The following is a 12,175-nucleotide window of genomic DNA, read 5'->3' as shown; positions in this document are numbered from 1 at the left end:
AGACAGTGGATGAGTCACATCAGGCCATCAAGACCAACACGGAGACAGCTTGGGCCTTGGGAGTTTTGCAGTAACGACGGCCACCCTTTCGGAACGCCAGAGGCAGACCGGGTGCCTCCAAGGGATCCGGCGGCGGCTCCTCGACGTACCGCCAGGAGGCCTACAGAGGACGCGGCAAGTCAGGAGGATGTTGTCGCCAAGGAGGCAAGGCCGCCGCCAAGCAGGACTGAACCGGCCGTAGCGTCGGGCCCCCACCTGAGCACCGCAGTGGGAGGCAGGCTGGCGAAGTTCATCAGCGTGTGGGAGTCCATCTCCACCAACCGTTGGGTGCTGCATGCCCTGGCCCACGGGCACACTCTCAAATTTCTAAAGTGCTCCGCATTCCTCCCGTGGCCAGGAAGGAAAATCACCTCCCTCAACTGCTGTTAGAAGTAAGGGCGATTCTCAAGAAAGGTGCCATCGAACTTGTCCCGAAGAGGCTCCGAGTATACTCAAGGTACTTCCTCATCAGAAAGAGGACAGTTGGTTGGCGCCCCATCCTGGACCTGCGTCGGTTAAACAAATGCATCAAGGCCCAAAAGTTCAGGATGGTCACCCTCCAGCACGTGCTTGGACAGCTGGAGGAAGGAGACTTCCCATCGTCGCTGGACTTGGAGAATGCTTACTTCCACATCCCCGTTCTAAAAGGACACCGAAAGTTTCTCAGATTCGTCGTCCAAGGGCGGCACTACCAATTCAAGGCCCTGTCATTTGGATTGAAGGCGGCGCCCAGGGTATTTACCAAGTGCCTAGCACCAGTGGCGGCGTGGCTGCACCTACGGGAATCCACGTTTACCGCTACCTGGACGATTGGCTCATCCGTGCAAGGACAAGAGAACTCGCTGTCGAACACACAGCGAAGACCGTCCAGCTGCTCACGGATCTGGGATTCTCCATTAACTACTCGAAATCCCGCCTGGTACCGTCACAGGTCGCACTGTTTCTGGGAGCCAAGCTCGACAAAGTGGCACGATTGGCTTCTCCGTCGGAGAGGACGAAGGCCATCTTGGGCAAGGTGCAGCGCCTGCTGGCCACAGACGTGGCCAGGGTGAGATCCATCAAGTCCCTGCTCGGAATGTTGTCCTCATGCATCTACCTGGTGCGCCTGTGCAGACTACGAATGCGTCCTCTACAGGAGTTCCTCGACGTCCGTTGGATACAAGTGACGGGCAGCTTCGAAGACAGGATCCCGCTCAACGAGGCTTTCCGCCAAGCGATTCGATGGTGGGGCACCCGCGCGCATCTCGCGGCGGGCAAGGACTTTCAGACCCCGGCACATCAGGTGACGACAGACGCCTCCCTGGAGCGATGGGGCGCGCACACCGGGGATCTCCACGCAAGAGGCCTTTGACTCACGGAGGAGAGGTCACTCCACATCAAAATCCTGGAGCTCCGAGCTGTGTTCTGGCCCTCAGGTAGTTCCTTCCGTCCCTCAAGAGCAAGGTGGTGAGGGTCTTCACCGACAACACCACCACGATGTTCTACATCCAGAAGCAGGGAGGCACCAGATCCCCAGCCCTATCCAAGGAGGCCCAGGATCTGTGGCACTGGGCTGTCACCCAGGGGATGTTTCTGGTGCCTTTCCATCTGGCAGAAAGAAAGAACACAATTGCCGACTCGCTCAGCAGGGAGCTGCACTCGTGCCACAAGTGAGAGCTGTGTCAGTATCAAGCGGATTGACTCTTCCAACAATGGGGCAAACCCCAGATCTACCGGTTTACAACAGCGACGAACTCCCAAGTGCTAGAGGTTCGCCAGCAGGTTTCCCCAGCCGAGGAGCATGGCTGATGCTTTCTCGTTCCCCTGGGACGGCCTGTTCCGGTATGCGTTCCCTCCCCCCCCCCCCTCCCGTTGCTGCTGCGACTCATCAACCAACTCGAGAGGTCCCGGTGCAGGATGATCCTCGTCGCACCGGCGTGGCCGAGGCAGATCTGGTTCCCGACCTTCTGGACTTGTCAGCGTCCCCCAGCTCTCCCAAACCCCCCCCCCCCCCCCCCCCAGGTCAAACTGTCAACGGACGCAGATCTTCCTTCCAGGGAAGGAGGCGCCATCCTCCATGATCCGGGGTCGCTGAACTTGCTGGCATGGCTCCTGCAGCACTAGAGTTTCGAGGGTACGAAATCCCGGCGGACTGCAAGGTGCTTGCAAAGGCCAGGGCGTCCTCAACTCTCAAGTGCTACGGACACAAATGGAAGAGGTTCTCTGTCTGGTGCCACGCACAGAAGATTAACCCCCTACGGATTACGGCCCCGAGAGTGCTGCCGTACCTGCCATCGCTGGCCAAGGCGAGGCTAGCTCATGCCTCCATCATACATCTAGCAGCGATTTTCCTGCTACACCAGAACTCCTGGGCGATCATCTCATGGTCCCATCGTCTGGTGAAGGAGTTTATGAAAGGACTGTTCCGTTCATTCCCGCCGGTGAAGGCTCCGGCCCCGGCGTGGGAGCTCAACGTGGTGCTGAGCAGGCTCAATGGGCCGCCATTCGAGCCTCTGCATTCGGCCCATTTGAAATACTTATCATGGAAGACTGCATTTCTTGTGGCCATCACCTCCGCACGACGAGTAGGAGAGATCCAGGCCCTCTCCTGCAAGCCTCCTTACTTGACTTTCCAAGAGATGAGGGTGGTGCTCAAGGTGTCGTCTGACTTCCACCTCAATGAGCCCTTGGTGTTTCCAGTTTTCTTCCTGTCGCCTTCGTCGCCGACCGAGAGGACTTTGCACTCGCTAGATGTGGCTAGAGCACTGAAGTTCTACGTGGACCGCACAGAGTTTTCAGAAGACGTCAGTTGTTTGAACTTTGGACCTGTGAACCAAGAGAAGGCCCTCTCGAAGGCTTCCAGTTCCAGATGGCTCTCCGGCTGCATCGTGCACTGCCGCCGGTTGGCAAACAGACTGTTGCCCGGCCGTCCGAGAGCCCATTCGACCAGAGCGATCGGTGCTACCACGGCGTTCCTATCTAGTGTGCCCCTGCTGGTCATCTGCATTGCTGCTACATGGAGGTCGACGCACACCTTCACAAGATTCTACGGCGTCGACCGGGATTCCAGGGAGGAGTCAAGAGTTGGCCAAGCAGTGCTGCGCAACCTGTTCGCCAGAAGGTAGGCCTGGTGAGGAGGTAAGAGATGCTTAATGTTGAGCCTTGCCACCTCCCGTGGTTGTGCATGTGTGTACTGCTATGTATTCTTATATTCTTGAGCATGTGAATCCATGCCAGACCCCATGCTGGAGAAGGAACAAGTTACTTACCTGTAACTGTTGTTCTCCAGCATGGGTCTGGCTTGAATTCCCATGCAAACCCTCCCTCCTTCCCCTCTGCGACTCTTCACTTGGTCCTACTGCCACTTTACGTGCTACCAAATCTGAGGATGGCTGCCAGGGGAGCGGCTTGGGGAGAGGGCAGTCATTGGCTGGGGGCAGTATGACCCAGAGACCAGTGATTAGTTTCTGATCGTCTTTCTTAGTAGTAACCAAACTGATACTGATTTTTCTTTTTTTCTTTTTTTTCTTTTTTTCTTTACCGAGGATTCCCAGCCTGACGGGGAATATTCATGAGCATGTGAATCCATGCCAGACCCATGCTGGAGAACAGTTGCAGGTAAGTAACTGGTTCCTTACTGCACTGCCCAGGGATGAAGCCAGCCGCGGTGATGACAAAACGGAATAAAAGGTATGCTCCTTTAAATCGCTGTCATGGTGGACGGGTGCCTGGCTATCCGGTCTCCGAGTGCGGGGCACTGGCGATTCGACCAAGGCCGGTCCTGGAGGGCGATTGGTGAACTGGTTGGCTCCACGAGTTCAAGGGAAGAAGACTCTTGCAGATGAAGATCTTCTCGAGTCGTTGGAGAAAAGTGGTGAGGATCTGTAGTAGGGCTTCACCGGTGGTTCAGTTATTGCAGATGTCTTCAGCTTCTCTTCTCTTCGGGTTTCTTAGTTCCAGTGGCGACGTCTTGTCCTCGGAGCCCTGCTTTTATACAGAAAGACCCCCATTCATACAGCCTAGCTGTCACTCACGCAGTGGGGTGGTTATCCTGGTGGGATAACCCCGAAGCCTATCAGGGCAGAGTGCGACTTGGGTTGCCCAGGTAACCCTGTCCAGGATGCCTATTCCCCCTCCCACACATACTGTCTACCCCAGACTCAGTGGCACCGAAAGGAGGGCTTCTGTGCAGAAGCCTGCCAAAAGGACGAACAAAGGACCCCTGACCCGGATTAGGATTTCAGAGAAAGTCCCGAGAAAGAAATAATATCAAAGATCTGGCAATAACCTATCGGAGTAAAGTTAATAATAAAATAAACCGGCCGTATGTTAGAGGTTGTCAGTAAAAGTGGTAGCCTCGAACAATGGGAAAATTCCATAGGCAAATATTCTCTTTCGAATATTTACGGTAGTAACCACTGCCACCAGCCAGAAACTTTCCAGAGAGGGACTCTACAGTACCCCCTCAAATGAACACCAGGGAAAAACTATTAACCCTTCCCAGTACTTCCATAGTAAGATGGGTTGTACTGGTTTTGTTCATAATTATTGACTAGTAAAGTCAATGGGGACTTTACATGCCCTGGGAGACAGTAGTCAGTCCCAGGGTATTGAGTCTGTTTGGGAGTCACTGACACCCCTGAGTTACTGCACTGAGGGTGCTGTGTAACACACATGTAAAAAGATACCTATGAGGGTGAGAAAAACCCCATAGACCATAAGCACAAAAAATAGCCTAAAACGCATAGCAAAATACAACTAAGAGTGGGAAAAAGTCTCACTCTTAATAGGAGTAAAAAAAAAAATAAACCCCTGAAATCCAGCAAAGCTGCTGGGGGACTCTATATAGGTAAGGGAAATTAGCCTTTCAAGAGAATTCTCCCTAACACAGCATCCTTGTCCATGGACAAGCGTAACAGCTGTGCGCCAAGCCTCTCATTTCCAACTAAATGAACCTAAAAAAGGGTGCTTCCTATGATCCCTGCCCCCCTCCGTCCCCTGTGGTGGCCGCTATGGTGATCTTGCGACTGGATTACTGTAATTCTCTTTACCTGGCTCAACCTAAGGGTGTGATCCACTGGCTGCAACGACTCCAAATTCCGGCTGCCCGTATTGCCACTGGCTCTCCATATGGAGCCCATACATCTCTGGTTCTCCGAGCCTTGCACTGGCTCCCGGTGACTCAATGAGTCCATTTTAAGGCACTTTGCATTGGTACTGTGCTCTTCATGGCCAAGGGGAAGAGTATCTTCAGGACGAAATTCACGCCCTACGCTCCCTGTAGGACACTGCGCTCTGCCTCTGCTGATCTGTTTGCAGTTCCCATTTACAAACGCGCTCTGATCGGAGGACGTGCCTTCTCTGTGGCAGCAGAGCTGTGGAATGAACTTCCAGTGGCCATTTAGAAAATCCCAAACTATCTAATCTTCAGAAAGGCTGTTAAAGAGGCCGCGCTCGCCCCACTCTCACCGATTCCCTGGGCCAAAGACGCCATAGAATACCTCGGAGTACAGATCACCGGAAATCCAGCACGCCTATACACAAAAAACATCCCACAATTACTCAGGGCGCTGCACAACGATCTCAAAAGATGGAAACAAGAAATCTCATGGTTCGGTCGAATCTCAGCCGTGAAAATGAACCTAATACCCAGATGGTTATACCAATGTACTTCCCTACCTCTGCAAATCCCACCCCCGGCCATACGAGCACTACAGAAGAAATTAATGGAATTTGTCTGGGGAGGGAAGAGGCCCAGGATCAACAAGCGAATCATGACAAAAAGCAAACCCCTTGGTGGAATGGGAGTCCCTGACCTAGCGGCTCAATTATCCCACGCTTTTGCCTGGGTGCAAGAAGCAGACCCACCATTATGGCGTCAAATCGAAGAATCCTGGTGCCCGGTCCCACTGCAAGATCTCCCACATCTGCCAACACTCAAACCACAACCCTACTCGGGACCATTGTCGGCCACAACCACAACAACCCAGTGCTGGAAAACCGCAGCGCGGAAATGGGGACTTCGCAGCTACCTGGGACCCATGTCTCCCATTTGGAACAACCCAGACTTCTCCCCTGGTAACCCTCCCCGAGACTTCCACGCATGGCGGATAGCACGAGGCCTGGCAAAAACCAGCGACTTCATGGAAGAGGGCTCCCCCATCACCTTCGAGAGGTGTAAAACGAAATTCGGAGTGGGTGAACGGGAAAGATTCCGATACTCGCAAATCAAACATTGGATGTCCCACAGAGGGACACGGGACAAATGCTCGAGAGAGCCAACAGCCCTGGAACTCACGCTAACATCCCCGACCAACAAAGGGAGAATTTCCACCATATACCGACTCCTCGACAGATCGGACCCAGCAAAGAAAGAAAGATATATGACGGAGTGGGAAAAGGATATTGGCCGGGAAATTGCAGTAAAGAGTTGGGAGCAAATTTGGACCAGACTACATAAAAGCTCGCAATGTGTCACGAACAAAGAAGGAGGCTATAAGCTGTGCTTCAGATGCTACATCACCCCCACACAAATCAATAAAGCCAACCCGGATTTTCCCGCTTCATGCTGGCGAGGCTGCCAATCCCCCGGCTCCCTCTACCACCTAGTATGGACATGCCCAAAGGCAGAAATTTATTGGAAAGAGGTGCTGAAACACATAAATAACCGGCCTCTCAATTCCATGGGACCCAGGCATCGTCCTTCTGGGCGAAACCGGCGATGGAACATTCCCAATCTCAGGCCATATCGCCCGCCTCTGCAATCATCTACTACTGGCCGCGAAGATCGCAATGGCTCGCTTATGGAAAGACAAAGGTGGCCCCTCAATTGCCCTATGGTGGGCCAAATGCTGGGAGATTGCAGTATCGGAAAAAATCACTGCAATACGCTCTGACTCCTTAATTAGAACCCTAAACATATGGGACCCCTTCCTTGACTTTGCGGCCAAATACCCAACCCTCACTAGAAGACCGCCTCTCACCAGATGGCTCCAATGCAGTCCTCTCTACCGATCCCCGACCGGTCCTCGAACACTCCAGAGCATAGGGGAATAATCACCCAGATCTCGCCCGCCCAACCGCCGCATTCAGGATCCACCCAATCTCTCCTCCACCCTGCAACTCGAAATAGACTATAAAAGCTCTAATTAACGCTCATATTGACCTGTACTGCGTTGTTGCATGCAATGTCCTACCTTGTAAAAATCAATAAAATGTTGTTGGAAAAAAGAAAGGCTGTTAAAACTCTCCTTTTCTAGGCTTTTGCTTGGTTACTGGCTGGGAACTCCTCTCTTTAGCGGCATGATACCCCTGGGTGACCGTGCGCTTCACAAATGGACTTAACATTACCTAATATTAAGTTGTGCTGGGTCTATAAAGTTACAAAAGGTGGTAAGTAGTCAATTTCACTTTACTGCTCTTGGAAACAGTCGTTTATCCAAGCGAAGGTATTTAAACCTTCGGGAAATCTAAAGGACTGCCCTTTGCCACTGCACTGAAGGTGCTGTGTGTCACAATGTAAAAAGATAATGGAGTTTGTCAGACTCCACAAGAGTTCAAATCAAAGAAAAATGACAGAGTGGGGGAGGGAAAGGTCTTGCTCTATCAGGATAACAATGAAGTCCTAAAGTCCAGCAAAAGAGCTGGGGGTCTCTAAGGTAGAAGGGAATTGGCACATTTCTGAGAATTCTCCCTAACAAGACTCCTTTGTCATCCCCTCGAACGAGAGGGTACAAAACATGGTTGTTCCAGATCTCTAAATATGTAGACTGTCAGATAACTGTACGGAGAGCCATGCAGCTATTAGGGATGATGGCTTTCTGCATTTTTTTTGGGACCGCATCCTGCGTGCACCCTATACAGGAGTGGCTCTCGAGCGAATGGTGTCAAGCAAGTGGTCAGTGGGACGATCCAGTGATTGGCTCGTTCTCCAGCATGGGGTCTGCCATGGATTCACATGCTCATGAATATTCCCCATCAGGACGGGATTCCTTGGTAAAAGAAAAGTTTCACTTTTGCTTATAAACTGTCTTTCTCCTCCAAATGCACTCTGGGTCATACTGTCCCCCTGCCAATGACTGCCCTCTCTGAGACCCTCCTCTGGCAGCCATCTTCAGATTTCTACCACACGTTCAAGTTTTGGGAGTCCTCGAGTTTTGCTCCGTGAGCTACGTTTTTATTTTTTTTAGTCCTATTTTTGCCAAACAGAGCATGTGTGCTCTTTCTCTCCATCGGCTGACGAGAGGGGGGGGATCCCTTTTTGGTGAATTTCGGCGCCCCTCGAGTGCAAGGTTCGTCGAGTTTTTCGACGTACGTTCCAGAACACCATTGGGCCTACTTCGCACTCTGGACCATGTTGGAAGAGAAGAAACGGGGAAGCTCCCTTTTCAAGCTCTGTTCCAACTGCGGAACGTGTTGTCCTTCAGGGCCTCTACTGTCTCCATCCGGACCACCGAGAAGAAGATGGTGAGATCTGCCTCGGGTTCAGAAAGAGAACCATCAAAGATCGTCAAAGTAGAATGGCGGTGTGGCTCAGCGCCATGGCCTTTACCCTGTCCCCAAAGCAGGGGCATGCCTTAGCCAGAACCGGCTGGTCCAAGGAGCAGGCTTCAACATCCTATAAGGCCCCATTCGTGGGGCCCCAAGACCAGGCCAAGCACAGTCAGTTTCTGTTGGGTTTGCCGGCCAAGCGGGTCCCGCAATGGGCAGGGTGCAATCAACCTCACCATCTGCCTCTGTCTCCAGCCATAGATCCAGCTCCTCAGGAAATCGGCCAACCTAGCTAAGCTGTGGAAGAAGCCAGAGAAGATGAAGGTACAAGAAAAGGCGACCGACCTGCCCAACAAGGCCCAGGCAGCGCAGGAAAAAATTATAGTGGACGATCGCGATGGTAGCGGCCACTCTCTTGAAGGCCAAAGAGGCGGACCCGGCCGAGGTAGCCCCGGCTGCGCCAAGAGAGTGTCCCTGTCCCTGAGGCGGGAGGCCTCGACCGGGGCCGTGGAGAGGACACCGGAAAAGAGGATGCTGGAGCTAAGCCCAAATCTAACCCCTTGGGACACAAAGGGGTAGGGGCGAGGGGGGGGGGGTCGCACAGTCCTCAGGGCAAGTCGTGCTCCAAGGAACAGATGTTGCTTCCTCAGGTGAGGGGGCGGCTAGGAGGCCATATACATGATCCACAAGGACGTGGAGGATGCTGGCGGGAACTGGAACGATGGAAATGTCGACAGCGCAGGGCCTAGAAGGCCTACTGCCCCAACTCCAAAAAATGTATCGCTTGACATCCTCTCGACCCTGCACAGTCGGAAATTCAGAAAAGATGCCCCGATGCCATGGATCAACCTCCGGCAAAAAAGAGGAAGCGCAACCCAGCACTGCCTCGTCAACCTCTGCACCCTGCCCACCCCCCTGGCCCCGGAGGGACCAGGACACGGGGACAACTACATTGTCCCGACGGGCGGCTCGTTGCAGCGGAGGGCATCCCCACCGGGTTAGGTGGGGTTAATTCATGCCATGGTCACCAGAGCGTCCAAGCTCTTCCAGCAGACGCCCGAAGAGCCCAAGAAGGAGGGTTTCTTCGATCAGAGGCGCGAGGCAAAAATGAAGATGACATGGCAATGCCCCTCTTGGATGATTTTTGGGAGGAGGGTGTGGCCCTGATTAAGAACCCAGCTAATGCGGGATCGGCTAGAGAAAAAAATACTGGGTGCCGGAGTCCTCACCCAGGTGCCTACGCTCCTAACCTAACCTTCGCCTGTGGAATCGGCGGCTGCAAGGAAGAGCTCATCTAACTCGTCTTCGTCCTCCGGACAACAAGTGGAAGAAGTTGGACGCCATGGGGAGAAGGGACATCTACTATGCGGCATTGAAGGTCAAGTCTGCCAACACACTGGGGATCCTGGCCATGTACGACGGAGAACTCTGTTACAAACTGGCCCTGATTCTGGATTTCCTGCTAGACAAACTGGTGGAGGTGATCTCCCTCCTCCAGGAAGGGAAGGTTGCGTTGGACCAAGCCATCAGTGGCACTGGACTTTGCCGACAGGCTTCTGACAAATGGGGAACAGTGTCTGCCTCCGTCGTCGGCTGGCGGCAGGCCACCAGTTTCCGCCCAGAGGTCTAAACGAGGGTACTGGACTTGCCCTTCGAGGACAACCTCTTCGGGAAGTACGTCAACGAGTCTTTACAGGCCATCAAGATTAATACAGAGATGGCTCGTGCCCTGGGCACCCTTCAGCAGCACTGCCCTTCCTTTCGTACCTCCGGCAGAAAGTCCAGCAGATTGACGGAATGGTTTTGATGGAGGTTCCTTGTCGTACCATCAACCCTCCCGGTCCACAACCCAGGAGGCCTAGAGAGGCCATTTCACGGCTTTTGGTGGAGGTGGTCAGCGCCGTTGTTGCTCCCAAGGCAGAATGCAGACTCTGAAGCAGGACTGAACAGGCCAAGACGTTGGGCTCCCACCCATGCACCCGGGTGGGAGGCTGGCGAGTTGCATCAGCGAGTGGAAGATCATCTCCACCGACAGATGGGTGCTGTATGCTCTTGCCCAGAGGCATAACATGGAGTTTCAGCAAAGGTGTCCATGGATCCCTCGGGCGGGTGGCCCGGCAGGAAACTTGCACATCCCTCAGCTCATACAGGAGGTACGGGCCATGCTACGAAAGGGGTGATGGAGCTAGTTCCAAGATTACTCCGGGGCTCCAGAGTCTGATAGGCAAAGGTTGTATGCAGTACTCTCTGGGAACACTACAAACTGACTACAGGTATAGACAACCCAACCTTTGCTATAAGCTTGTACTACAGTTTTGGTAGCGTGTTGAGCAGCCAGGCTCATCTCGAGAGGGGAAATGTGAGCTGTAGTGGAGATGCACAAAGATTCACAATTACAGGTATTCAAATAAACTCCTACAATTTCAATTAATTTATCAGTCCGTTATCAAGCCTTCTTCAGAAGGGAGCAATAGAATAGTAACACACACATATACTTAAATACTGTATACTGAGTTTCTGGATCAGCCAAGGCTCTTTTGGGATGGCCCACAGACGCAATCTACACCAACAGTTGACTTCAGTAACTAGGGTGCTGGGGCATACAGAATACTCTTTAAAAAGGAAGTAAAAGGCAAGTTATTGGAAAACAAGAAATACAAATGGTCATAAGCAGGGCAAATGCTTTCAGATAGCTCTGAGAAGAGCCATTCAATTCAATAGGCTAAGCCAAAGTCAATAGGCCAAAGTCTTTGTATAGGATGCAGCACTTCAGGTGAGTAATTGGAAGTCTTTGCACACGTTCTTAGGAGTCTTTGAGAACAAAAAGAATCCAATGTAGGGCCACAAGCTGATTAGACTTGTGAGTTGCAGAAGTTGTAAGCACTGGTAAGTTCTCTTAGGCTAGTTTTTACAGTACCTTAGTAAAGAAGAAAGATGCAACTGAAGAATTCTGTTCCTGTACAGCTCTGCAGTTCTCACTGTTCCTGGGCCTCAGTCGTGGGGCCAAGAGGTTCCTGGCTGTCAAGGTGGACTTTGCTCACATCACAGGTCTTGCACTCGACTGAGGGGGGTCAGGCTTGGTCCGTCCTGCTTCGTGAAAGTCTGGAGGATCTTCCAAAAGCTTTAGGCCAGCGTACATGCAACGCACACAATCTGGTGTCCCTCTCCCTGGCTCTACGGGTTCCTGCAGCAACTCTGAGGAAATTCAACCAGCTCCGAGATGGGTGTCCAGGTGGCTTACTTGGGAGTTGATCGGTCCTACCAACTCAAAGGGTCGTCCTTTTCAGGGCTTCTGTCGTTGCGAACTTGGCGATTCGGACCTGCAGCAGGGCTTCACTGGGCAAACCAACGGTCCAGGAGTTGCAGCAGCCGTCCTCTTCAAGCTGTTGCTCGATTCCTTCGTCCAGTGGTCGACTCTGCCTTCGAAGCCAAGAAACTCGCCTTTTTATTCAGTTCTCTCCCCTTCATTGCAGCCTAGCTGCCACTTGCCCAGAAGGGTGGCTGTCCTTGCCGGCCAGTCAGCCAGCCAATCACCACAGAATGCATTTGGGTCCCATAGGAGACTAAGTACAGGGAGTTTTTGGCACCTCCCCCACTTGCTGCCTACCCCAGACACGCTGGAGGCAGAGGTGGGGGGGGGGGGTTTACTCCTGAAGCCTGCCAAAGG

General features: G+C 52.8%; 1 protein-coding gene across 6 annotated transcripts in view; it reads left to right on the top strand.

Annotated features, from left to right (window-relative positions):
* Nucleotides 1-12,175, top strand: part of FAM168B (family with sequence similarity 168 member B) — a 270,782-nt gene that overhangs the window by 151,111 nt on the left and 107,496 nt on the right. The window lies entirely within an intron of this gene.

The sequence above is a fragment of the Ambystoma mexicanum genome, chromosome 10 (genome assembly GCF_040938575.1).
Source record: "Ambystoma mexicanum isolate Mex_15411 chromosome 10, UKY_AmexF1_1, whole genome shotgun sequence".
NCBI classification, from domain to species: Eukaryota; Metazoa; Chordata; class Amphibia; order Caudata; family Ambystomatidae; genus Ambystoma; species Ambystoma mexicanum.
This window is presented reverse-complemented; position numbering and strand designations above follow the sequence as displayed.